Source organism: Mytilus galloprovincialis, chromosome 12 (genome assembly GCF_965363235.1).
Source record: "Mytilus galloprovincialis chromosome 12, xbMytGall1.hap1.1, whole genome shotgun sequence".
Classification (NCBI taxonomy): domain Eukaryota; kingdom Metazoa; phylum Mollusca; class Bivalvia; order Mytilida; family Mytilidae; genus Mytilus; species Mytilus galloprovincialis.
Genome location: NC_134849.1, coordinates 40,276,536 through 40,303,187, shown reverse-complemented (window position 1 = coordinate 40,303,187; position 26,652 = coordinate 40,276,536). Strand labels below are relative to the sequence as shown.

The 26,652-nt window shown below is 33.1% G+C and overlaps 1 long non-coding RNA gene across 1 annotated transcript; it reads left to right on the top strand.

The window, feature by feature from the left end:
- The first annotated feature begins 247 nt into the window (after positions 1–247).
- Positions 248–22,315, top strand: LOC143053562 (uncharacterized). Its single transcript, XR_012971407.1, has 8 exons — positions 248–339; positions 2,573–2,640; positions 3,315–3,431; positions 7,634–7,752; positions 9,642–9,729; positions 14,631–14,741; positions 15,382–15,509; positions 22,250–22,315. It is a non-coding gene; the product is annotated as an uncharacterized LOC143053562 (long non-coding RNA).
- The last annotated feature ends 4,337 nt before the right edge of the window (positions 22,316–26,652 follow it).

Below are 26,652 nucleotides of genomic sequence, written 5' to 3'. Positions count from 1 at the left end.
TATATACATGTTGTACATTGTAATAACTTGATTCATTTTCAATCTTACTGCATATGGTCTAAAACACATTGAAACAAAAATGTGTAAATTTCTTGACTTTAAATGACATATAACAACTTACTCATATATTTTAATGATGTTGTATTAAATATATACATGTATACATGTTTTTTTTTGTTTTTTTTTAAATATAACGACATAAAAACAACATATGTCACTGATCGATGTTATTAACTACGCAGAACATTGACTTTGTACTTTTATTTAACTTGCTATTTAAGTAGCAACTTTATTTCAGAAATCATCTTTCTATCTACGGCTCTGCTATTACACTTTTTGGTAAGTTTTCAATTATTTTCTTACAAACGGTATTCTAGTTATTTTAATTTGTCCAATACAACTAATATGTAACATATAGTGAAACATGGCTAAACCGAATCCTGTATAAACCGAAAACCTGTATAAACAAAGTTTGTTTTTAAAAACCGTCATACCAACTGTATGCGCTGTGAATCTACTTAAACCTAACATCGGCCAAAACCGAGCAAAATCCTAAGTCTCAATGAGGTTCGGTTTAAACAAGTTTCAATGTTACATACAATTTAATTAGATAAATTTCAGCTCATGAAAACATCAAATAAGCAAGTCAAATTTAATTGAAAGATAAAATCTTACTTTGCTTTAACAATTAACCAAACGTTGCCTAGCCGTTAAATTTCAATGCATGTTTTTTTCCTGACAATAATCCATTTCTTTTTCTTTTTTTTTTATATTTACCATTGTAGTGGCTGGTTTAGAGATATTTATGTCTTTTTTCGAATGCCACATTTTTATACTCTCTCTAATATTTTAATACATGTACCTGTTAGGAAGATGCATTACTTTCTGAAATTACAATGTGTTCTGCGGCTGTTTGAATATATAAACGGAAAATGTGGTATGATTGCTAATTAGACAACTGTCCACAAGAGCCCAAATATATATATAAAAAATGTGGTATGATTGCTAATGAGACAACTGTCCACAAGTGCCCAAAATGACAAATTAATTAACAACTATAGGTCACCGTACGGCCTTCAACAACAATCAAAGTCCATACCGCATAGTCAGTTATAAAAGGCCCCGACATGAAAGCGTAAAACAGTTCAAACGAGAAAACTAACGACCTTATTTATATATTAAAAATTGAACGAAAAACAAATATAATACATAAACAAACGACAACCACCGCATTACAGGCTCCTGACTTGGGAATGCCACATACATATTTAAAATCCATATATATGTGTATTACTAAAGACACAATAGACTATTCTGATTCAGATCAAACAAAACAAAAAACTATTGAAAGGCGGATAGAATTTTAAAACATCCCTAAAATACTAATTTCAAAATCAAAAAGAGATGAAAATGACCAACAGACATTCGAACACCTAACAGACTAAACATATAAACTTTGTTAGCAATGAAAAAATAGTTTTAAAGTAAACAATCATATTTAAGTGCACTGAAAGTTGAAATCAACTACGTTAGCCTACGACATATGGCATTGTAGTTTACAGACTGGTAACAAATATATATTCTGAATTAGTTAGTTCATTGTCTAGCTTTATTCGGATCGTTTTACATTTCCGTTACAGAACAAGAAGTATTATATGTAAATATTGCACAACACATACTTTTCTTGATATTACATTATAAGAAACAAATAATTAAGTTTTATCTAATAATAAGTCAAATTTGTAAATTTTCGGAAGATTTCTTACCCTTAAACGTGACTGAAAACAAAATGTTGAATTTAAAACACGTTTTTCATAGATAAGACTGGAAATAGTTATCAAAGGTACCAGGATTATAATTTAGTACGCCAGACGCGCGTTTGGTCTTCATAAGACTCGTAAGTGACGCTCATATAAAAATAGTAATAAAGCCAAACAAGTACAAAGTTGAAGAGCATTCAGAGTTCAAAATTCCTAAAAGTTGTGCCAAATACGGCTAAGGTAATTTATTCCTGGGATAAAACAATACTTAGTTTTTCGAAAATTCAACGTTTTGTAATACTTATTTAAACAACAATGACATTCAAAATAGAAAATCACAAAGAACAAAAATTGAAACCAAAAAATCAATACGAATCCCTAACACGAATAATTCCACATTTTTTTTAATTTCTGACAGTCCGATTACCCACTTCGATTTTAACACATGAAAAGTGAATTACAGTGGTGTTGATAAGTAATGCTCGTTATCAAGATACTTTGGAAGCAAATCTTTAAACTTCTTTAATGTTTACAACCTGACAGTACTTTTATAAATCATATAAACACTTCTATTGGTAAGTAGGGACTATGGTTTACAAACTGTTACATGTTTTGGAACTTGAAATAAGCGATCAAAATATAACATTTAATGCATACAGGCTCACTGCGCTTACTTCTGGGTTACGTTTTTATCTAAATAATTCCATATTTGTAGACAAAACTCTGGCGTCTGGCGTAATTTATTAAAATTGCGATCCTGTATCGATAATGAGTGTATTTCTAAATAACATATAGATGAGATCTCATTTCAGAATTATGATGAAGTGGTGTTGTTTGATTGTTTTCATCTTTTGCACAATTGGTGTGTCAAAGGGCGGCAGTAAGTATCCTATATGTTTAAAACACTGTAGTGAAGATTAAAGATTAAGCTGCTAGACTCTCTCATAATATAAAAAGGTACGGTCATATCACTGTGATTAAAAGTTCTTCTTTCGAGAGTCAAAAACTACAGACATCGTTTGAACCTTTTTATGTAACAGATATTCAATCATGTTAACACAGTTATCTGCCGTTTGTTTTTATAGTAACTTGGGGATAGAAACCTTCAGTTTATAACGATAATATTAGTACTTTTGTCGAGCTACGAAACTGTACAAAACTGTTCAATGCTACTCTCTTTGTTAACATAAGAACAATAAAAACAAAATCTGCATTTAAGAACAACTAATTTTAAAACTTTTTAAGCAGATCTTCGAGCATCTCGAGCAAACTTAGTAACTTAGCTACTCACTTGAGATAGAAAACTATCGCTAGAAACTTAGGAGGAACGTGGCTTTGCTAACGAAATTGTCATAACATTGACAACGTCATCATAGGTAAAATAGCAATAAACAGGTTATCATTGATCATCTCAACTCGTTTGACTTTCTCGCTTTCGCCTTCCCTGTTCAAGCGAAAAAATCAATCTCGTTGAGAAGATCAACGATAATCTATAAATATCAAAGTTAATCATTCTATATTGTATCGGAGTACTCTACTATTCAGCTCTTTCAGGAAAATGCCTCGACTCCAATGGTAAATGTGGGGAAAAAAATATGTCATGTAATGAAACGTTCGGACCTGAATGGACGTATAACGGGAAATGCTGCAGTGGACGACCATGTTGCAAATGTAAGTAGACAAATACATTAATTAATAGTGTTAGTCACTGTTGATCACATCGAACAAAATGCAAATAAAATTTATAGACAAAGATAGTTATTTTTGGAGAGAAAAAAAATCATAGAACAGCTTCTCATTTCCTTTATTGAAATAATTTGTGCTCAACATCGTTGATGATGTTGTTTTGTACATAGACAGAAAATCTAAATGTGACATGTTTATACTTACAATACCACAACATAGACAGAACATCTAAATGTGACATGTTTATACTTACAATACCACATTTGCAATTTTGCAGTCAAAGACAAAGCAATTATACAAAGTAGTTTAAGCTGCCATATTGTCCATAAAGATTTCTTTATGTTACAATTTTCAGAATTTTTTTCTGTTTTTAACTTATGTTCTGACTTTTCGTCTGCATAATACACACTTGGGAAGCACATTTATGTGTTTACATGTGTTTATTTTGAAATTATTTTCATAATATTCAATAAATAAATGTCAACTTACTTTCAATTAAAACAATTATCATAGTTAAAAAAAGAAACGCCTCACGTCAGCAGAAATGTTTTTAACATAGGTTTATTGATCAACTCGAGTTCTCTCTTAAATCTTTTGATAATATAAGTATAAATTTTATAAAAGCAATCAGTTGTCACTACCTATAGTTTAGTTTTATTTTTTGTGAAAAAATGGTATGTAAAGTGTCTTTTTGTCAACCTTTTTTTCCGTTTTTCCTTTTAAACGGATGACAGATGACGTTTGACGGATACACTTCACAAATTACAGTTCACATGCAAAATATCTAATTCAAGGTTTGCGATAAATGTCAATTATTCAGAAACCATAAACACATAATACATCGATTTTTGCACACAAACATTAAGAATGGTTTTAATTATTGTTTCTTTTTAATTTTGTAAAAATGCAAAAAAAAATATCCCGTCCAAAATAAAAAAAAAATTCCCTTTGTAATCATTTTCTTAATAAGGATTAAAAATTTCATAGCAGTCTATGTCTAAATCACCATAAAGTTCAAATGGAAATAACTGTATACCGTCGCTGAAATTCGCTATGTGCCTTCATTGTAATATGCAAAATTAAACATAACATCAAAACTAATGTATTCTGTTCCTTTACAATTAACTTTCACGACAAAAGGGTAACACACTGCAATAAAAGAGGGACTAAAGATACCAAAAGGGACAGTCTAACTCATAAATCTAAAACAAACTGACAACGCCATGGCTAAAAATTAGAAAGACAAACAGAAAAACAATAGTACACATGACACAACATGAAAACTAAAGAATAAACAACACGAACCTCACCAAAAAATAGGGGTGATATCAGGTGCTCCTGAAGGGTAAGCAGATCCTGCTCCAAATGTGGCACCCGTCGTGTTGCTTATGTGATTACAATTCCGGTAAATAGTCTAATTCGGTAGTCACATTTATGAAAGGGAAGGGGATTGTAGTTACCACGTAAGGAACATATCCGATATCATTTGTGAAACGGTTATTTCATAACGGTCAACCAACTCGTGATGGCGTCCGTAAAATTTACGAAGGGATGATTTCAACTTCACCATTTGGTTTAATAGCTTCCTTGTGAGAAGCGGCCCTCATTGTCAATTTCTAGATGTAAGCCAAGATATGAAGCCGACTTAACTGTATCTGTAGTATCCTTTATCTCTAGTTCGATTGGAGAAATGCGTTCCACATAGTCACAAAATTTTAAATTGTTTAGTGAATTAATTGATTGTTGGTTGCTTAACGTCCAGTGGCAAATATTTCATGCATATTCAGGATAGAACAAGTTCACAATAAATACAATAGGTAGGTTAATACGATAGAGGCCATCTGGGATGATGGTCGGGGGAATTTGGACTGCAACTGGAAAATGAGGGTATCTTGGATAGGGACAGAAAGTTTGCCTTGCAACAGGCCACCTACGGACCCCTCAAAGGAGTTGTTGCCAGGGTTCTTAACGTGCAAAGAGCGTGGCACTCTCTTTACACGAGACATCGGATTTATCGTCCCCCTTCTGACCGTACCTGACTGCGAACTTGATACATCCCACACAGCCAAACGGACGCCCCACTTCGGCAAGCGTTTTATTGCCGGTCGGGATAAGACCAAGTGACCATATTTCTATACCCCAGTCACCCTTGGGGTGTTCTTTCTTAGTGAAAGAACATCATCTATATGGCGGAAAGTAAAAACGTTGCCTTATTTTGATATTTTTTTGCAACGTAAGTATAACCTGTCTTTTTAGGTCTTTCCACTTTTCTGTGGAAAGACCTATTGTTTTTCTTCTGATTATTTTTTTTTTCTTCCGCCTAATTTAGTTCTTGCGATAAACATTTGTTTCGCAATATGTCGCTTAGATATTTTGTATATGATATCGAACAGTTTATGCGCTTTTGAAATTTACCCTACGTAAACAAATACTTTTCTTTGTAGGAGTTATCTCCCCAAACACTGTTTTCCTTGTTAGCGCATCTTCTTCGCAACCGTAAAAGATTATGACAAATTTATTTTACAAAATTGCTCGTTATATCCTTCGCATGATTTGTCCTATTTTGACCGAAGCGATATGACCGCTCCATATGAGAGTTATTTCCCCTTATGCATCTGATATAAGTGATATGAATTTCTATCTTATAAACCATAAGTGATAGAGACCTAGGATCTTTTGATTTGAGGTCCTTGGTCCCAAAAAATGAAAATTAGGTCAAGGTCAAAGGTCAAGGTCATATTCTAATTTTTGAATATGGCTCATTTCCACTCGTTTCCAAAAAACGTTTAAGATATCGACAAATTATTTTTTCTCAATCGTTTGTTGTGACATGTCGTAACACGTAAATTTTGATTGCAAGGGTACGTTGAATGTGAAAGGGAGTTTTCTCCCCTTTGGTATTTAAAAATACGCGTATGGTGATATAACTCATTAACTAAACATAATTAAGACCTATGGTCTTTTGATTTGAGGTTCTTGGTTAATGACCTTGAAATTGTTCACAAGGTCATAGCTTAATTTGACGTTCTAGATTTTGACCTTTGCTTTTACCCCATCTGTATACATAATAAAGTCATGAGACTTTTTGACAAACGGTATCAAACCATTTAAACTTAAAAAAACAACCGGAAGTGACCTTGTGTAAACCGGAAGTAGCTATTTATTGTACTTTATTACATAAAAGTATAAAAACAAGATATTTTTGGAATCAGTGTCAAGTAAATAGTCAAATATTATCGGAAATAGAGTTTTTCAAACCGGAAGTAAGAAATTATCTCCCTTATCTAAAAAAATATTGTTTAGAAACCATATATTTTTGGAATCAGCGTACAATAAGCTATCATTTGACGATTGAAATGACATTTTTAACCTATTTTTACACCTTTCATATTAAAATACATTGTTTTGGTGGAAAGACCTTCAATTGTTCTCTGAACAATTGGTTTTTAATTTTCTTTCTGTTTTTCTTTTGTTCTTCTATTTCTTTGATTTATTTATATCACATATATTCGGTTTCTGTTTCTTTTCATCATTTTCTTCTGTTGTGTTTGTTTTGCTATCATAAACAGATGTGTAAAATAAAAATGTCTATGCATTACATGCACGACAATTTTTTTCTGTGGTTGAGAGTTGTTTCATTGGCAATCATTTCAAATCTTCTTAAGTAACTGTTTCTTTTGTATTTCTATATCCCTATACCATGTTTTTTTTTAAATTCAAAATGAAAAGTTCTGATTCTGTGTCCAGCTTTGGCTCAAAAGTAAAATTACAAAAATATCGAACTCAGAGGAAAATCCAATCGGACAGTCCATAATCACATGGCAAAACACAAATCACATCAAAAACGAATGGACAAGAACTGACTTGGTACAGGCATTTTCAAATGACGAACAGGGTGAATTGAACCTCGTTTTAAAATTTGTGTTCTCTTTGGTATATAGCTGTTCATTTTTTTTTATTTAGGTGTATATTTTAAATATTTGGGCCTCCAGCATCAATGACAAGACATTGATTGTCGAAATGTGCGTCTGGTGCAGACGATTGGTAACATTTATTTCTTTAATGAAGTTCTGTAAAATTTAAACATAATGATTCTTTTATAACGTTATTGTAATTACGCCATCGCTTTATCTTTTTAATGTTTTAATTGCTATTGTTGATAAAATTGTAATGATTTGTTTTAAAAGCGCCGTGTGTTCCTGAAACTTGCCCAAACGGGTTCAAGATATTATCAAACCAAACAATTAGTGCTAATTGTTATTCAACGTCTATTGGTCTTAGATCGACAACCTGGCATGAAGCTTTTGTGAGTATGTTAATTAATCCCCATTTGCAAGAACGAGCATGTTACTTCGAAATCAAACAAGAATCACACACCATATACAATACTTTACTTTATCTGTAAGCAGACTATAGTTTTAATATAAGATTACAAAAAGGTATAGGTTTGATGTTTTTATTAAGGGAGATTTCAGAATTCTTAATCCCTGACTTAAGTCATTTTCTATAATTTCCTATAATTCCTAATCCCTAACGTATAAGAGTAATAAATGACTACCTGGTTTAATGTACGAAGGATGACGACTTTCAAAAAGTTTTTCTACAGTGTTCATAATTATGTCATTGGCGTTATATCTGTATCTGTGTTTGATTTATACAGTATTTGATGAAAGTCTGGGTAATTTTGTTGCAGAAGATTTGTATATATATATATATATATATATATATATGTACAGTTGTATATATGGATACCATGTGACGTTTTGAGAAGTGTTGAATGAAGCAGAAGTATTTGGACAAAACTTTATCTAAATAAACAATGGTATTTTGATAGTAGAACTAAAATAGTACAACACAATAACTGAAAGTTCTTTGGCGTAATTCTGACTCCTTATTTTCATATTATCGACTTTGGACTCCGAAAATTAATATTTTCGACATGTTACCTTCTCTGCGATATCCTGTAAACCGGTCAAGCAAGAGCAAAGAAAATATGTAGATTCAAATGTCAACCTACAAATTTAAGGGAAAGTTTTCTGTTAAAGGCTTTCTATACATGACCATATCTGCGAAGAGTCAAAATTCAGTTTTCGTAAATAAGAAAAAATCTCACGTCCGTGGTTACTTAATTTCGTGGTTTTGCTGGAGTCAGCATACATATATCTTGTCTATATATCTATGAGTGTTTGGAATTACTATAATTTCATACTATGAACATCGATATTATTTCCTTTCTAATTTTAAACTGTATACACATCACATCTCTAACACCTGTTCATGAAGATAACGAAGAATTATCGAGCACCCTTTTTTAGTTTTATTCTTGACTGACCCCAGTGTACAAATTTTAAGAATAGTTTTATTGCTATATAAGAAAATTATTTGTGTTCTTAAACGGAAGGTAATACAAACAATAGAAGTATACCTAGCTACACAATTATTTTCATTTACCTTTGTCATTATTTGTATAACATTATTGCAAATGGCTGAATTTTTTTAGGATTGACTTTTTTTCTGCAAATGTTTAACATCAAATTATAATCGATCAGATTTATTCGTTCTGTGTTTCTTCATTTGTGTTACTACTTCTTTCATTGAGGAAAGCCATTTAAATTGATATTTTATAGTGTGCCTGTCTATGTTGTGATGTTACACTATTGGTTTAGATAAGAATAAAGGTGTGGTACATGTACCATAAAAAAACGTATAAATCCATTGCAATTGTTGGCAGGAAGGAACCTGATGTTGAGTAATTGTCGTTTGTTGATTCGGTTAAACAGTGTTTTTCTCGTTTCTGGATTTTATTTGTTTTTTTTCTCCATCAATCTATGAATTTTGAAGAGCGGTATACTGCTGTTTCCTTTATTTTTATATAATTTGGACGTTGTTTTTTCATGTTTAAATGGTTTTACACTAGAAATTGTTTGGGGCCCTTTATAGATTGCTGTTAGGTGCAAGCCAAAGCTCTGTACTAAAGACCGCACTTTGACCTGTAATGGTTAACTTTATAAATTTTGACTTGGATGGAGAGTTGTCTAATTGTCAAACATACATCATCTTATATCTATATACAAGTTTATAGAAAATTCATTTTCATTCGTTGAAGATTTAATTTCGTGGTTTACCTGTACCCACGAATTTCGAGAAAATGAACGGATGTAAACGTGATATGAATATCATCTTACTTAATTTTAGGCCATTTGTGCTCAGACAGATGGTGCCTACATGTGGAGACCGAACACTGAACAAGAAGCCAAAGCTGTCTTGATTGAACTTAATATTCGTAAGTTGAGAATGTATCATTATTTGTTTAAGATGAGGTTTTCCAGTAATCATGAATTACAAAAACAAAAACTGTGATAACAAATTCATAAAGTTCGTGTCAAACCATTTTATCCGTTATTACGTATTACAAAAATATGTGACAACGAATTTAATCGGTTTGGTAACTATTGTAAGACTACAATGGGATGATCTGCTTTTTATTTAACTACTAGGCAACATTTTCCAAACTTGGCCTCAATCTTTTATATGGTGTCTTTTTCTAACAATTATGATTTTAACCTTCATTCACCTATTTTGTCTGTTTGTTTTGTTAACACATCGTTGTCAACTTAATGGAATTTGATTCGACTGACATACCAGTAAAAGGATACACTGGTTAAAAAGAAGGTTAAATCCACCATTATTAATATACGAACATCTGCCATTTGGTAAGGACCTTTTGTTTAAAATTGTTCCTCGGAGTTAATTTTTTTTAAGTTTACTTTTCACAGGTTATTTAAGCTGCTGGATGCTCTTAGAAGCCTGTGTTGCTCGTCTGTATTAAATGTTTTGGAAATCATGTAAAATAAAGGTTATTGTGATAAACAAGTAATATTTCTGAGGTACGAATTCGATTTGAGGAAAATGTATGTAAATAAGTCAATGATTCCATTTTATATGTTTATGTACACAGCTATGTATCACCATCATTGATGGCGATCCGATGGATAAATCTGTTGTAGAGTTGTCACTGATTCAGACGTACTTATATATATATATATATATATATATATATATATATATATATATATATATATATATATATATATATATATATATATATATATATATAAGAATGAAGCTATTTCTATGGTTTACCAAAAATTCACAAAAGTAAGGAAATTTCAAATGCGATATCAGAACAAAACAGTGAATACATAGAACTTTTAACACCAAATGATTTAAAATTTCGACCTATTGTGGGCGAACCCAGCAGCGTTACACAGAATTTAAGCCATTTTATAGACATTGTGCTTAAACCTTTATGTCGTGAAGTTCCAAGTTTTATACGAGACGATTTGGACTTTTAAATCATCTACCAAAAACTGTCAACCCGAATTCAGAACTTATTACTTTTGATATTGTCAGCCTATACACAAATATCCCTCATGACTTAGGAATTACAGCCGTAAAATATTGGTTAGAAAATACGGAAAACGTCATTGAAAACAGATTAACAAAAGAATTTATCTTTGCATCCATCTTTGAAACTTATACTAGAAAGAAATATTTTTTACTTTAACGGAACATACTATCATCAGAAAAAAGGAACAGCTATGGGTACTAAAATGGCGCCTTCATATGCCACTTTGGTACTTGGATATTTGGAACAAGTACGGAAATGATTTTGCCATTTACATACGTCAAAACTGGAAACGATTTCTTGACGATTGTTTTATAATTTGGAATTCAGATATATCTGTCTCAGATTTTCTTTCTGATTTAAATTCTTTAAATCCATATATTCGTTTCACTATTAACAGAAATGTCAGGGAAATGCCGTTTTTGGATATTTTGGTTATTACAACGGAGGAAAATAAGATTGTTACAGATATCTTCTCTAAAGACACTGATACACATATGTATTTAAATTTTTACTCAAACCATCCAAAACATGTAAAATTAAATATACCTTTTAATCTAGCGTCAAGAATAATCACTATTACAAGTACAGACATATTACGCAATAAAAGACTGGAAGAATTAAAAAAGTATTTAAAGAAGCAACACTACCCGGAACAAGTAATAAATTACGGAATTCAAAAGGCACTAACAAAAGGACCAATTATTACAGAATCACGGCGATCCAAAACTACTGAGGAATCATCGAACAATTTAAACAAAATTATTCCGTTTGTCACAACTTATAATCCGCGAGATTATGACATATTTAGTTTCATGCGACAAATTGAAACAAATTTACACAAAAGTGAAAGAATGGACAAAGTCTTACAGAAAAAGAAGATTATCAACAGCAAAAGACAGTCGAAAAGTCTGAAACGATATTAAACATCTTCAAAATTTGGCTTTAATGAAACTGTGCCAATTGTAAAAAAATGTACCGATAAACGTTGTATGACTTGTCCAAATTTAATAGAAGGAAGTTCAATTTATTTAAAAAATGGAAAACATTTTACTGTTAGGCAAAATATGTCTTGTAAAAGTTCAAACGTCATCTATTCTATCATATGTTCAAATTGTGAGGCATTCTATGTTGGAGAGACAAAAAATGAACTGCGGACTAGAATGACTTTACATAGACAGCAAACCAACCATGAAGATTTAACACTTATCAGGGCAAACGACCATTTCCATCGTTGTTCTAATGGACGATTTAAAATATCTCCATTGTATATGGTCAATCGTCAAAATGATTTTCTCCGGAGGAAGAAAGAAAAATTATTCATAAACATTCTCAACCCGGGATTAAATGATAAATGATATTCTAATTTTAACGTAACATTTTAAAGTCTTGAAATGACATTAGTAGTCTCCCTTGTATTTGTTAATGTCATACTATTGTTAACGTCAATCAATTGTACCTGAAGATCTGCGGAAGCAGTGAAAGTACTAGTAAAAAAGTGATGCATTGAAACCGTTATTATCTTTTAATAATTTTCTTATATATATACATATATATATATATATATGTTCCATATTTTTAAAACCAAATTCCATACCGCAAAACTTTTTTAAATCTTTCACACAAAATATTACGCACCATAATAGATACCAGACTTAGTATAAAATTGAGAACGGAAATGGTGAATGAGTCAAATAGACAACAACCCGACCATAGAACAGACAACAACAGAATGTCACCAATAGATCTCCATTGCAGCGAAAAATTCCCGCACCCGGAGGCGTCCTTCAGCTGGTCCCTAAACAAATATATATATATATATATACGATTTCAGTGATTATGAACGCCATACTAAGCTCCATATTATACACAAGAAACTAAGATAAAACAATATACAAGACTTACAAAGGCCAGAGGCTTCTGACTTGGGACAGGCGCAAAAATGCGGCGGGGTTAAACATGTTTATGAGATATCAACCATCTCCCTCTACCTCTAGCTAATGTAGAAAAGTAAGAAAAGTAAAAGCATAAAAGTAGACATGTTCACCATAAGCCGATACCGAAACCAAAACCGATTCCGATATCGAAACCAAAAATAGTAATGAGGTAAATGATAAAAATTTGTAATGTTTAATTCCTTTATATTGAGTGACATTTGAATCAATAGATGGAGCATAACTTCAATTCAATAATTTACATAATTCTAGCCAAAAAATAAAATTAAATTCAACGAGTATTCAATGCACTATTGCAAGATATATACAATTGAAATGTGGATACAAATTTATTAATTATGTAAAAGCTTTCGTCGAAAGGAATAAACTGTATAAAGACAAACATTTTTATGTCATTATAAATAAACAAAATTCTTAACATTCAGGTTGCTTCCGCGGTTTATTTATCCATCAACAGTACATCATTTTAATGAAGTATGTTTAATTCTCATGAGAGCGCTAGTCAAAATAAGTCAAAGGAATGAAGAAATGGTTCTCTTAAGTTGACCAAATAATCTTTTAATGGTTATGATTTGTTAACATACATTTGAAAAAAATGAATTTTATTTAAGCAATACTTTTGTTCACAAAGTTATCCATGAAATTGGGTCAATTCTTCATTGAGCTTTAACATCAATGATAACATGGCATTCATCTGAGGAATTGGAATCTTCAAAGGGTTATTGGCCAGAATTGGAAGAATCAGTTACATTTATTGATAGTACCTCCCATAGAATAAATCTCACAAACTAAATACCAGGCATTTTTTTTTATAGTGGACATGTTCATTGATTCACTGTATACATATGTAAGTCATAATAGACACAGTTAAGAAAATAATATACATCTGTAGATTAATTCTGGTTTGCTAAGTATTAACAATATATTGATAGATGCGATTGGTCCACACGATATATTACTGTTTTCTCGTGAATGTTACTTAATTGTCGATACCCTATACCCATCTGAACATCCTATTGCAACACCATATACTGTAAGGCAGCCCCAATAAAATATGCAATAATCCGCTTTCACATCTGGCATACTTAATTATAATCCTGGTACCTTTGATAAATATTTACACCACTGGGTCGATGCCATCGTTGTTGGACGTTTCGTCCCCGAGGGTATCACCAACCACGTAGTCAACACTTCGGTGTTGACATGAATATCAATAATGTGGTCATTTTTATAAATTTCAACAAAATTGATTGATATTGTTTCTAGTCAGGAATATGAAGGTTTTCCATTAGTTTCACTGACTACTTATTTAGTTTATCAAGTTTTAAGATGTTCGCTTCTCTTGTTTTTGAAATTATGCGAGATTTTCGGAACTCCTTGGTTTTATCTATGAAGTGCCATTAATAAAATTTCCCCACTTACCATTACTTTTCTTTTCATAATTGCATTACATGTAGTTTAAAACCAGTATTTTTAAATCCAAGAAAATCCTTGTTATTTATTTCTAATTTTTTTTCAAAGAAAAATGAGACCAATGTAAAGGCATAAAAAGACCACAAAGAATCATTTCCCGCCATAATTTTGATAGACTGTATCTAGAAAACAAGCACATGGACCCTTCTTGGTTTTTTTTTTCTCTACATTTGAGTTTTTACATTCATATTCTATTAATTAAAATCAAACTTTTAAAAAGCTAATTATTTTGAAACAGAATGGCGGACTTTTATAAATTTTTTTATCATAGTCGTTATTTATGTTCATACCTTAGTTTTGTTCTACCAATTTTCAATGAAGCTCATTAACATTTAATTCTTTTTACAGCAGTAAATGCTGCGGATGTGTGGACCGGAGCAAATGATATAGATAAGGATGGGGACTATACATTTGCCGTAGATGGTCCATTTTCATTAAATCATCTCCCATTTGGTCAGGGTAAATTTTATGATAATTAGCAAAAGCATATACACCATACGTCGATGAGACAGCAAATAAACAACACAAAAAAGAAGCGTCATCTACAGGTATCAAACAATATATGTGTATAAAAAGGTAACTTTTAAAATTCAGTCCATAACAAGATAAAAGCATAAAAACCAATAGTTATTTTTCGATTGTGACCTTCCAAATAAGACTGAACTACGGATGTGTACAATTTACAACCCCACATGTGCCACTAGTTGGGCAGCATTTTCTTACCCTTCCAGAGCACCTGATATTACCGCTTGTATTTATATGTTGTGTTTTGTTTACTGTTCTTTTCTCCGTTTTTCCCATGGCATTTTGAATAGATATAAGATAATGGGGTATAAATGCCAAGGAAACAACTCTCCATCCCAGTCACAATTTGCCAAAAAAAAATAAACCATTATATGTCAGCATGGAGCTGTTGATCACTCCGAACAACATGCAATCCAGTTTGTGTTCGACTAACAGGTTTGAAAAACGATAGTTTTGTTTATTTATTTTTTTTAACGTTTTTTTCTAATACAATCAAAAACAATCAGAATAGAAATTGTCCCTATTGTATTATTTAATACGAAATACGAAATAAATATTCGGTTATTTATTTCAGTCATTAATGTTGACCCAAATTCGCCCTGTGCTGTGAAATTATATGCCGTCGCCGGTGATTTCTGGTATTGGCAAATTGTACCCTGTAGTAGCCTTACTGCTGAACACTACATATGCGAATACAAACTGGTAAATATACCCTTGGTTTAGCTTTTAATTAGAAAAATCAATGTTCCATTACAGTATTAATATATAACTTCAACACCATCATGAAAAAAATACAATACATGTCACAGACAGGTTACAATCGTCTGGCATTCGATACAAATAAATGATGAAGTAAAGTAATGATACTTGTACTGGCCGGAGCAGCGAGTTTAAGTAAGATGACTGGGTTTATGTAAAGATAAAATAATCAGGAGCTGACTTTAATTTCACTACCAATCCAAATGGTAAAAACTGAAAATACAACTATAAATCATTTTACAATGTGTTCAATGATATTTAAAGTCCATTAAAAATACGGATAAACAGTTCGAATATATATACGGCTGTTAATGTTCTTTATTATAATAAATAGATGAATATTCTTGAACACGTCGGGTTCTGTCTGAATTAAATTGTGTAATCGCAAATACGAACAGTTTGAACGGTTAAATGATCATAGTTTCTTTACAACATAGGTCAATATATTAAAACAGTTCATCGCTGATGTAAAGACATACTTTGTATGTTTTTAAAAGTGACTCACGCTCTGGTTTGCCACGAATTGTTCCTTTGGACAACGTGTCTTCTGAATGTTCCTTGCAGTTGTGCACACGGCCTGCTGAGCAGTTTTCATCACTCAGAAGAGAGGGGAAAGTAACATGGGTCCCTACACTGTCCTGTATAAAAATCCTAAAACTTGAGCACATAAAGGGATGTACGTAATGAAACTTAAACATTGATCACATGAAGAACAAATGATGAATGAGTTAAAGAACACTCCCCGTCTGTGATCTATCTGACATCACTATTCTATTATTTAAACAAAAATAATAATAGATAACGACAGTCAAAAGTTCCACTTATATAAACTTAGGAGTAATCCAACAGGAGGCTAGGTATAACACCACTTCTATCCTTAACAAGGCGGTCTTTCCGACGGGATTGCGGCAATTCAAAATCCAGATCCATTGCTGTAGTTCTGATGAAAGAATATCCCGTCGACATCGATATGCAATCCAACGAGGACATTTCGCAAAACGGACGCTTTCCCTTGCGGTTACGGCATACAGTACACCAGTCGATGCCATGTTCCTTTTCTCTGTGACTTAAGTCAAAATTGTCCATTCTACGTCCCTTTTATCCTTGCATATCCAAATGCGAATTGAAGCTGTACGTAAGAATTGAATGATTTCGGATGTATTTCTCTTTGTCGGTGTTCACTTTTTGTGGTGTTGCACAAATGGTGCCGGTGGTGGTCCGAGCATTGATCAAGGACGTGATGTGCCTCTATTAGGTTTCTTCAAATGAGCAACAGGATTTTGCATTTTCAATCAATCGATAGAATATTTTTTTGCTGTTCTTGCAAGTGTTGATATTGCAATATATCTTCAGGTGTAGCAATTTCGTTCTGGTAAAATTGGAATGCTATCGCATTCAATCAGTTGAAGCAGATTGAATCTAGTATTGAAGAATTCAGGAGCGGCGAGAGAACGGTTGCTTTGGTCGTCAATAATTGCATACATGCGATTTACTTTGTCCTGATTATTTTTGTGAAAGACATTCACATGTATCTTGGCACAAGATTTACTACTGTTGCCATCTTTGCAGATATATGTGCAAGTTGAACTAACAGAGGTTAACTTGGTTTCAGCTAACTCAAGTTGCTCCACGCCGTAGGGTGTATCAATAAGCTTCCCTCCGTCGACTGATGTAGGCGTTGAAGGCGGTGCACCTTTAGGTCACTCGATTTGTGTGTAATGCAGTGATGTGTTATAACTTCCGAATTCATTGCAACTGATACTTGCGTTGCAATCACGACTTCTGTGCATAGTCGAATCACAACACTTGTAACAAAGATTGTTTTACCTCAACAGTTCCTTGTGTTCCTCGATTGATTTGGCACGGAACGCTCGGTATTCGTTTGATGTAAGCTTTGTATTATGCAAAATGCAACGACTTTGTTGTTCACTGATGTCTCCAGGTTGCTGTTCAATTGCTGTCTTATGCACATTGAGATTAGAATATGTGTGAGGTGTGAACTTTGGCGCAGCATCTTTTGTACTTGGTGTGACTCTTGACCCAAAAATGAGCCCATGATCGTTCTTGATTTTGCTAATTTCCCTGATGAACACAGATAATTCTGTGAAAGGTGAAAAGGCAACTTCATATTTAGACTTGTTTCTTGAAGCCCTTGTTATCCACTTTTCTCGGAGTCCGTATGGCAATTTTTGCACAATAGGATTTATCACGACGAAGAGTCGAAATAAGCACGCAAACATCCCACCATGGGATTTTCCTTGTGATATTCTATTTCTGATAAAATATCAGACAAGTCATATAGACGTGCGCTATCTCTGTTCATCAAGGTAGGAGAATTAGCATATTTGCTTGTAAGAGAAGCCTCCAACATTTCTGGAGCACCATATCGCTCATCCAGTCTCTGCCATAACCTTTGTATGCCTCTTGTTGGGTTGTTGACGTTTGATGCCCTAATTCTCATGGCAGGTTTGGCAGACTCTGACCTCAGCCACTTAATCAGTTGGTCCATTTGTTCCGAGTCCGAAACTTGTAATTTGTCTTTGACGTTTTTTAAGCTTGCTTTCCTTGTACAGAAGGATTCTGTACGGTCGTTAAAGTTTGTTTACCGGGAACACAACATGTCCTTACGTAGTAGAAATATCCGACGTTGGATTGACTATTGCTGGTGTGCAACAGGGATCTCTTCTATTACGCCTTGTTATTGGTGTTCAGCAGGGAACCCAACTGAAAGGCTTAGTTGTTGTATGCCGGTAACTTTTCCCAGATCTGGGATTATTGTAACTTCCGGTGACTTAGTATCAGAAGGCAAAACAGCAGATGTCTGTGACGGCAAGTTCATTGCCACAGATGGCACGAACGCTGTTGCTTCATGATTCAGCTCAATCTTAACAGGAATTCGTTTTATCTTTTGAGGTCATGTAACTTCCTGTACAGCACGCGGTACATAAAGTTTATTGGATCTGCTAACCCTTCCGGAGCACCTGAGATCACCCCTAGTTTTTGGTGGGGTTCGTGTTGTTTATTCTTTAGTTTTCTATGTTGTGTCATGTGTACTATTGTTTTTCTGTTTGTCTTTTTCATTTTTAGCCATGGCGTTGTCAGTTTATTTTAGATTTATGAGTTTGACTGTCCCTTTGGTATCTTTTGTCCCTCTTTTATTGACGAAATCTTGAACACGCTGGAGTGGGTCCTCTGTTTCGTCAGGAAGATCGCTAAATGCTTAGCTGCCATCGTATTTCAGGATACGAGCCGCGGCTTCTGCGGCTGCAGCCTCAATATGTGCTTTGAGAAGGTTCAAATTGACATTTTCCCAACTTACTCGTGCTGCCTCTCGTTCTAGTTGAGCTTTCCTTTGTGCTGCCTCCTGTTCCATTTGAGTTTACAGGAACGCAGCCTCTTGTTGCGTTTGCACTTTTCTTTGTGCAGCCTCTTCTTCCATTTGAACTGCTTTACGTATGGCTACTTGTTCCATTTGAACTTTTATACGTAAAGCTTCTTGTTCTGCTTGAATGGCTTGTTACTCCATTACGACTTTGATTTCAGTTTGTCTGAACAGAGCCTGTTCCTCTTATAATGCCTCCTGTTTAAAGATCAATGCATGTTTTTCAGCAAAGGCTATTTTTGACATAGCAGCTCCTGCATGGGCACGCTTCCTCCGTGCAAGGCTTGACATATCGGAGCCATTTTAACTTCCGCTATGAGAATTTTGCTCAACCATAGATGTTCTTGTTTTGGTGGATTTTGCCTTTGTTAGTGCGCGGCGATGCTCGAGTAGGGTTTCCTTAGCCAGGTCTATTTTAGACAGTCAAATTTCTGATGATTGATTACATGTGTCTATGTTCTTAAGACTTTCAGACGTTCTGGTCTTCGTCAAAAAGTTCAGGTACTCATCTGTGCGCTTACGGTAAAGGAATACAGGCTTGTAAGATTTTGTCCTCTGCCGTAAGTAATTGTTGGAGCTCGTTAATATGAGTGGTCATTTCTAATAACTTCAATTCTAAATCTGACCAAAGGTCCTCTAGTTCCTCACAGAACTTGTCATATTTCTCTGTGAATGCTACATGTCCTTTTTCGTTTGGATCGGGATTATCATCTAGCTGTGTTGTATTAGATGGATGTTCTAATAGTTCTTTAGAAACATCTCTCTCTAGGAGTTGAACCTCGTCTTGCTGTTCTACGTGACTGGGATCCATTATGACTCAACGTTGTTGGGTTGCTGCCTAGTACACACAAGTTATGTAGTCCACTGTCAGTGTATAGGTATGAACGTTGCTACGTTGTCGTTCCTTTTCTGGATATATAAACACAGGTGGTCGTCAATTTACTAGCAGGAAACGTTGTCGTTGAAACTACGTTATGGGTCGACTGACTGTCGTGGAGTGGCGTACGTTATCCAAAAAAAAACAACAGGCAAGTTGTAGCTTTTTCACTGTACTGGTTGGACCAGCGAGTTTAACCAAGATGACTGGGTTTATGTAAAGATAAAACAACCAGGAGCTGACCTTTATTTAACTACCAATCCTAATGGTGAAACACTGAAAATACAAATAAAAATACAATTTAACAATGTGTTCAATAATAATTAAAGTACATTAAAAATACGGATCAACAAGTTTCAGATATATAAATCTGTTAATGTTCTTTATAATAATAAATAGATGAATATTTTTGCACACGTCGTTTTCTGTCTGAATTAAATTGTGTAACAGCAAATACGAACAGTTTGAACGGTTAATTGTTCATAGTTTCTTTATAACATAGGAAAATATTTTAAAACAGTTAATGTAAAGACAGCTTTGTAATGTTTTCGCTGAATTCGCCTTGCAGTTGTGCACACGGCCTGCTGAGCAGTTTTCGTCACTCAGAATAGAGGGGAAAGTAACACGGGTTCCAACACTGTCCTGTATAAAAACTCCAAAAACTGGAGCACATAAAGTGATGTACGCAATGACAAATAAAGAATATAAAATATTGATCACATGAAGTACAAACGATGAATGAGCTCCAGAGCAGTACTCTTATTTGTACAAGTGGTAATTGCCGAAACCCCTGGTTAAGATGAACCTACTTAAGCCGTTCGGCCACCCCAATACGCAATAAATAATATAATAAATATTTTGGTAACATTGTTTAGAATATCAACAATTTGATTAATATCATTCTTTGATTATATATTTACTGACATATCGTGACTTTCTTAAACTAGCAATTGACTATCAGTTTTCCCGTTTTCTCTGAGGAAATATTGAAGCAATAAGGCTGTTCATTTTAACTTTTAACATTATTATGATTATATATTTACTGACATATCGTTTGGTTATTTTGATAAGTTTGATTATCTTAAACTAACAATTGACCATCAGTTTACCCGTTATCTTTGACAACATTTTGAAGCAAAAGGCTGTTCAATTTAACTTTTTACTTTGTAAAAATGTACTGATGGGAGTTTATCGCTGCATTGAAGGTTGCTTATTGTCATCTCTGGTACTTTAAGGTAGATACGTGGTATACCGCCATTTTGGATTGTACAATCATAGTACAAAATCGGTCTAGTTATTTGGCCAAATCTGCAAATTTGGAAATAGATTTGCAATATAATGGTTAAGAATGTTTCTTTATATCAAGAACACTTGTTAATTTATTGTATTATTTAAAATATTTTAAGAAATATCTAATTTTTAGTTTTGAAAATCATTTTTTTCAAATGAGCTATTTAAGGGGAGATACCAATGCAAACATGTATTGATGGGAGTTTAACGCTTCATTGAAGATTGCTTATTGTGACCTCTGGTATTTTAAATTGATGATATTGGATTCAATCAAATCAATATTATGTTCGATTCCGTTTATCATCCCATATGGAAGCAAACAGTGCGTCTCTACTTGCAATCTTTTGTTATGATATGTTACCTTTATTTTAGAAAATTTAAAATGATGGACATCAAAATATATATGTGGGTGAATTAACGCGAACCAATTAAATTTATTGATAGTGTAAAGCGAACAAAATGAACTCATTTTCATTTGATCAATGAACAAGCAGACAAGAGTACCAGATACTATTAGTTATGTTCCTTATAATTATACCCACGCTTAAAGAAAAATGGGAGTCTACTGTTTCACCTCTGTCTGTTCGTCCGACAATCCATCCGTCCGTCAGTCCGTCCGTCCAATAGATATCTTTCTCAGGAACTACAATACTAGGATTTCTCCAATTTGGTTTCATGGTTTATATAAGTCAGTTATATCGTGTGATTGGTTTTAAGATTCATCCCTCAACAACTTCCTGTTTACCGATAAACTCATGACAGATATCAGGATTAAAATTTTATATTTACGCCAGACGCCGAGCACTTGTAACATTTTACATATGGTACACACATTGAAAATTGTTATCACGCTATTCTTAGGAACTGCAATACAATGATAACCGGCATTTGGTTTCAGGATTTTTATAAGTCAGTTATACTGTGGTGTGCGTTTTCAGATTCATCATTTAACAACTTCCTCTTGGACGTATATTTGTTGCAGGCGGGGGTAAAATTAGTGAGCAATAGGGCACATAATCACTTGTTGACTAACATTTTCTAACCTATACAAATATATATCATATGATCTCCATTTTTAAATCAGATAGTAGTTATTTTTATGTGTCTGTTGATTTACAGTATTGTGTTTTTCAGAGAGTCTGTCCGTAGAGAGGATATATGCCATTGAAGTACTTGATGAAATAAAATCGTTCAAGCAGATTTTTCTTTTCTTTGAAATATAAAATAGAAAGGATATATCAATGCAAAATGAACAAAACAAAAATAATCAATTATGAGCGTGATCAGTGATCCACCATGGCATTGGTTGGTATGGTCATGTCATGCCATGCAATTATGAGCGTTTTAATAGTACGTCGAATTCGGCTTGATACCAATAACCTGGACTTAAATTAGTGTGGCGTGTTTAATTTTCATTAAATTTTGACAACAAATTTACTTTGCCACTTGGTCAAAAATAAAAAAATTATAAAAATGGCCATATAAGTGATTATCGTCAACACTGAAGTGCTGACTACTGAGCTGAATCGTTAAAAATAAACTAAAACAAACCACTTGGTCCATAAAGCTTCTTTATAGGCAAAACATTTAGGGAAAATGAAAATAGGAACTTATAAGACAAATAATTCATACATGAGAGCTGCTGGAATAGTTCAACACAGAAAAGAACAGTTAGAATTGTGTCTTTTATCAAATAGGTATTTACATTGTGTTCAGTGGTTGTCGATTGTTGATGTGGTTTATAAGTGCTATCTCGTTCTCGACTTTATATGGTTTAAACTGTTGGTATTCTCGTTTATATAGTTATACATTTGTCATTTTTCGGGACTTTTATACATTGCTATACTTAGACCGAAATTTTACCTTTAATGGCTTATTTTTAAAACTTGTGAATTGCAATTGAATAGAAAGTTGTTTCATTGACATTTATATCACATCCTCTTGTATCTACTAGTTAATTAAAAGAACTCGTATCAAATTTGTCTAAGATGACTAAAAGTTTAAAAAAAACTAAAAAAATATGTGAATGTAAGACCCAAATCCGTTAACAGAGATTTAAAAGATGTTACCGAAATGTATGTTGATGTTCCTGTGGTAGAGTTTCAAAGAATATTGTGTCTATATGTAAATACTAGAGTGTCTTCTAGAAGATTAAAAAACAAATAAGCACTCAGGAAAATTCCACCTACAAAAAAACATATCGTTTGACAAGGATGAAATTTTGTCGAATAATAAGTCCGTCATGGCTTCAATATTAAAACATTCCATTGAATAGTAAATCGGAGGACCTACCTTGTACTGTATTGGACACTGAAGTTTTACAAAATTCCACATGTTCCCTGATAGTACTGTACATTGCGCCTCTGGTATATTTTCTTTCGCCCATCTCCTAAACGCCCTATACTACGTACCCGTTTCCGAATATTCAGGGAAAATGTCTAATTAAGGGACCTAGGTATTACTATGACATATGGTTGCAATTATAATGTCAAATGAGTAATATAAAATAAAGTCTTCCAAATGTAGATTTCACTCTTGAGCTTTGATGACAGTCTTTCACATTTGTCTAATCCGCTAGGCTTACACTACATAAGAACTGCCTGTTTATTTTCAAAAATGTTAGTGAGACTACGCACTTGACTAACATGATGAAAAAAAATTCCTCCCTATTTAGTTTACAATTAAGGAACTGATGCAATAAGCATCAGCAATGTTCGACATCACAAGGAAGTACATTTTCTAATTCCGCTATATTTTCAAAACAAGTCGTTCCTATTATATTCTACGGTTACATCAAAACTTTTCGACTACAGAATGTAACTACAAGCAAGCGTTGCAGCACCTTGATTTTGAACAATACATGAAAATCAAATAACATGTGTCTATTCCAACTCGCCTACTTGTACTGGCCCTTTGGCCATGTTATTAACTGAGATCTTACATAATTCAACATGGCCATCACCGAAAGACGATCTCTTATGGTCCTAAGTTTAGAGAACTGAAAAACTGTGTGAATGATAGACCGAAATCTGTTAACAGAGGTAAAGAAGCTGTGAAATATTTATCATCTGTTAACAAAATAAATGGTGATCTTCCTGTGGATAGAGCTTTAAAGGGTGGAACTTTTCAGATGGTCAAAATGAATATGACAGTATGCTTTCTTAAAAGATTATTAATTTGCGAATCATAACAAACACAAATTAAAAAAACATGCAAATATGGTATTAAACCTTGAATGTCTTCAATGCAGATGACAGTTGTCTAGTTTTGTTGAATTGTCTTCCGACTTGACTTTTGATGGAAAAAAAGTAAAATCACAAAAATACTGAACTCTGAGGGAAAATTCAGAACGGAGAGTCCATAATCAAATTTCAAAATCAAATGTCAATGTCAAAAAAGACATCGAACGAATAGACAAAAACTGTCATATTCCTGACATGGCACAAGCATTTTCAAATTTTGAAAATGATGGATTAAACCAGTTTTATTTTTAGCGCTAAACCTCTCACTTATACGACGATTGCATCAAATTCTTCTGTACCGTCATCGATGCGTAAACAAAGTGTCCTAAATAGGAGTAGAAAAGCATTACAAACCCAACCAAAAACTGGGGGTGATTTCCGGTGCTTTGGAATGGTCAGTTTATTCTGCTTCACATGTGACACCGGTCGTGCTTCTCATGTTATTACAAAGTCGGTAAATACTCTTATTTGGTAGGTCACATTCATGAAAAGGAAACAGTATTTTAGTTACGATATATTAAAGGAACATATTCGATATCATCTCTATAACGGATATTCAATAACTGTCAACCAACTCGTGATGGCGTCCGTAAAATTTACGAAGTGGATTGAGGTTTGGCATTACGATGTCTGATCTTTTAATTACCAAACGTGACTTATTTCCTATTGTGTCTCTTGCTGAGTGTGAAATCGCATTGCTATAAGACGTGTCAAGATACTTTTCTATCCAAAATTGATGTATTTAGTTTTTATGTAATATTTGTTATTCTCATCGGATTTTGTCAAATGTCTTATCGTTTGTAGTTGTAACTCTTATTTTTTTCTGTTGTATTCGTGTGTTATGGTAAAGATAATTAATCACCCGGTTCATTTATAAGATTTTAGTTTGATTCAAATAAATTTATACGATATATTTGGTTCACAGTGTGATTTAGAAGAAACACCGACATAGCTAGATAATACAATTAATTATCTAATTACTACCACAAGTTGATATTAATTAATATTGTATAATTTTCATTGTTGTTAATGAATATTATATCAATATGACAAACCTAATCTTGAATTGTATCCAAATTCTTTCCTTTTTAATAGATATTTTTAGAAATTCAAATGTGACGTCACGTTGTGAGTAAATCGCTTTGGGTAATGTAACTCGGCTGGGATTTATATGTGCTGCTTCAGATTGTTTTATGTATCTGTCTTTATTCTGTAGCTAGTCACCACTTCGGTTTTATCATGTATATTTGTTATATAGTCATTTTATAAAAAAAAAAAACTGTGTGCAATAGTATGAATTTTTCTAAATAATAAGGATGTTCTTATCCCAGCCCGATAATCCTAGCCGTAATATTTACATTTTTTTGAATTTTTGGTCCTCAATGATCTTTAATTTTGTACTTGTTTTGGCTTTCGAACTTTTTCATCTGAGTTAGTCTTGTGTTGTTCAAACGCACTTCTGGCGTAATAAATTTTAAACCTGGTACTTTTTGGTAGCTATTATTCGTGTGTTTCTCTGTCCTATATGTTCTCCCATTTATTTGTATTGTATTCCTGTCATGTAATGTTGTCATTTTAAGGTTATATTTAATATTGCCATAACAGCGGGAGGTTTAACATGCCACAACACCAGTTTCAACCCACCATTGTTTTCATAAAATGTCCTGTACCAAGTCAGAAAAAATACCATTGATATATTAAAGTTCGTTTCTGTGTTTTACATTTTAATGTTGTGTTTCTGTTGTGTCATAGTTCTCCTCTTATTTTTGATGTGTTTCCCTCAATTTTAGTTTGTAATTCGGATTTGTATTTTTCTCAATTAATTGAAGAATTTCGAACAGCGGTATACTACTGTTGCCTTTATTCAAAAATGAAATGGTCACAATTGAAAATCTGAAATCATCTCTGTCTCAGTAACGTTTTGTTTTCAACCGACCCTCATAGTTAATTTTTAAATATAAGTCCGAATCAAATGACAAAATTAAAAGCTCAAAACATCAAACGAATGGACAACAACTTTCACATTCCCGACTTGGCACAGACATTTTCTTATGTAGAAAAAGGTTGATTGAACCTGTTTCTATAGTACCAAACGTCGTACTTATATGACAGTTGCATTAAATTCCATTATATTTACAACGATGCATGAACACAAAAGAAATAATGGGCACAATTGTCAAAATAATGATACAGCAGTTATCACTGTGTCACAATCTCAAATAAAACAAAAACAAACACATATTTAACAGATATTGAAGCATAAAAAGCATCTATCAAATTTCACATTCATTGCTT